Source organism: Oreochromis aureus, linkage group 14 (assembly GCF_013358895.1).
Source record: "Oreochromis aureus strain Israel breed Guangdong linkage group 14, ZZ_aureus, whole genome shotgun sequence".
Lineage (NCBI taxonomy): Eukaryota > Metazoa > Chordata > Actinopteri > Cichliformes > Cichlidae > Oreochromis > Oreochromis aureus.
This window is the reverse complement of record NC_052955.1, coordinates 29,286,711-29,289,698: the sequence shown is the minus strand read 5'-3', so window position 1 is coordinate 29,289,698 and position 2,988 is coordinate 29,286,711.

Below are 2,988 nucleotides of genomic sequence, written 5' to 3'. Positions count from 1 at the left end.
TGGAGCCGCTGCGCCGCCGAAGACCCCTCCGCTGTCGGTGGCAATGCCCCGGATGGGCGACGGGGACAACCCCCAGGTCTTTCTGGAGACTTTTCGTGCCACGGCGGAGGCCTGCCAGTGGCCGCAGGTGGAGTGGGCTCCGCGTTTGCTTCCTCTACTGTCGGGGGAGGCTCAGATGGCGGCCCTGAGTCTGCCGCCGACCTTGAGGAGCAGCTTCGAGCACGTGAGCCGGGCGGTGTTGGACAGGATGGGACTTGCCCCTGACGATCATCGCCGGCGGTTCCGGGCCTGTCGGCTGACCACGGAGGATCAGCCATTTGCTTGGGCCCGGAAGCTGCACAACGCGGCGGTGCGCTGGCTGCAGCCAGGATCATCAGAGGGAGAAACGCTGCTGGTGGACAAGGTGGTGCTGGAGCAGTTCGTGGAGGAGCTGCCTGCGGAGACAGCGAGATGGGTCCGGTGCCACCGTCCCGCGAGTCTGGAGGTCATGGTAACATTGGCGGAGGACCATCTCGCCGCCAGAGCGGGGGAGCCTGGGGAAGGCAGCCGGAAACCGAGCAAACAAGCCCCAGTGCCGGTGTTACGGGTCCCAGGTGTGAATACCACAATAACAAAAAGAATACAAATCTCTAAAAATAAAGGTAGAGTCTCAGAGAAAGAATCACAGGAGCACTCGTATCTTTTCCCGCATTGTGTCTCTTATTTCAGATCAACAAATATAATTTACATTCAGTGCATTCACTTGTCAGATATGCTCAATAACTGTAAAAGGTAAATAAAAGGCATTTGGCAAATATATGTATCTATGGTTATTACATTTCTCCAGTTTACACTGTTAATTACACTATTCCTTCACTCATTTACATCAGCAGTGCAGATACCATACAATGCCTTAAACATCTTATTGCTTTTTCTCACATATAGGGCAAACTCAAAATAGCTTATCCACAAATCTGATATAAGTGCATAAATCTTACTTTACCGCCGCTGCGGTGCCGCGCTTCAGTAACTTTCAACTAAACCCCACTTAAGGTTACATCGGTGGTGTCAACATAACTCTCAGTAAACACAGAAGTAGAACGAGGCACAAAGCCCTCATACACTGTATTTTTAAGACGATACTGACCTGTAAAAATAAAGGTAGCGTCTCAGAGAAAGAATCACAGGAGCACTCGTATCTTTTCCCGAATTGCGTCCGAGTTCGTCCGCTCTAGGCAACCGCGGGCGAACAACTACAGTGTCAAAAGTTCCGCTTATCATTTCTCACTTTTACTCTCCTCAATTTTTATGGACTACACGTAATGAATGTAAAATAATAATTGTCTTAATTACTGGCGTATATTTTTCTTAAAAATAATAAAATTTACCAAAATGTGGTAGCACATTTGTGTTCACCACACGCTCCCCAACAGCATAAGTGGCTCCTGACACTTAACTTGAATTATAAAAAAAAACCCTTTAAACTAACAAATTCTCTTTACAGAAGTCCCTGGAACATTCCTCTTGCCCAGGTGTCCTTAACCTTCAGGCATCCTTTTTCTTGAGATTTCTGTTCGATTCAATAGCAAGGAACAACATATGAAACAGGTAAGTAAGGACTAGGGGTAGAGGGGCTGGGAGTAGAGAGGAGGGTAGTACAGGGAAGGATATGGCGAAGGCTGGACGTTGATGGTGTTCACCGCAGGATGAGCCTGATAGGCTGGTTGACCCAAGGACGGGTAGGTGAAGAATGTGGTGGGACGTCTCTGCCTGTTGGACTGCCTAAGATGAGGCGGTGGCTCTGGATGGATGTCATCCCCTGGCTCCACCCTGGGTTCCGGCTCTGGGCCAGGAACCTCTACTGGATCAGGGCTGGACTCAGTGACATCAACTTCTTCTTGAACCTGAGGCATCTCCTGATCGTCACTTACCGGAGCTCCGTTGCGCTCCACTTGGAACTGGTGTGACTGGAGAATGGCCCTCTCGAGGATATCTGGGTACACCAAGCCAGTAGAGTGGCTCACCCTCTTCCGAATCAGTTGTGTCAGGGTTCGGCTCTGGTGTCATTGGTCTTCCGGTGGACTTCTTGTTTCTCTTGTGTGGTCTTGTAGCCTGACTTTGGATAATGTCCAAAGGGAAGTCGTTTACTTGCAACAACAAGTTCCTGTGCAAGGTGCAAAAAGGATGGCCTCCCGCCTCTGGACTCACTTTGTAGATGGGGTTGTCGCCCACTTGCTCCTTCACAATGTAGACCGTTTGCTCCCAGTAGGGTCTCAGTTTGCCAGGGCCCCCCCTTTCACTCAGGTTTCGTACCAGTACTCAGTCTCCTGTCTGTAGCACCTCCTTTGCACCTTTTGTCATAGTTTGCTTTGCCTTTGGAACTTGACTGTTGACTGTTTGCATTTGCAATGTGGTATGCTTCTGTCATCTTCCCTTTCCATCTTTCTGCATACCCATGTGGTGTCTTAGTGTTGTTTTCTGCCATGAGACCAAAGAGAAGGTCCACTGGAAGACGAGGGTGTCGACCATACAAGAGGTAATACGGAGAGAAGCCAGTAGATTCATGCTTGGTACAGTTGTAAGCATGGATAACATGGGGTAGATGTTCCTTCCAATTTTGTTTCTCCTTTTCTCCCAGTGTACGCAGCATCTGTAACAGGGTGCGATTCAGTCTTTCAGTAGGGTTGCACTGGGGATGGTAGGGGGATGTCCTTGAGTGACCAACACCTGCAAGTTCTCTTAGGGACTTGAATAACTCATTCTTGAACTCGCGACCCTGGTCGTGGTGGAGCTTGGAGGGGTAGCCGAATTTGGGAATGTAGTCGTTGAAGAGGCAGTCTGCTGCGGTCTTTGCGGCCTTATTCTTGGTGGGATACGCTTGTGCAAACCTGGTAAGATGGTCCACAACAACCAGTATATATTCGAACCCACCTTTACAAGACTCTAAGTGCAGGAAGTCAATGCAAACAAGCCCAAGAGGGGAGCTGGATGTTATGCTACCCATGGGTG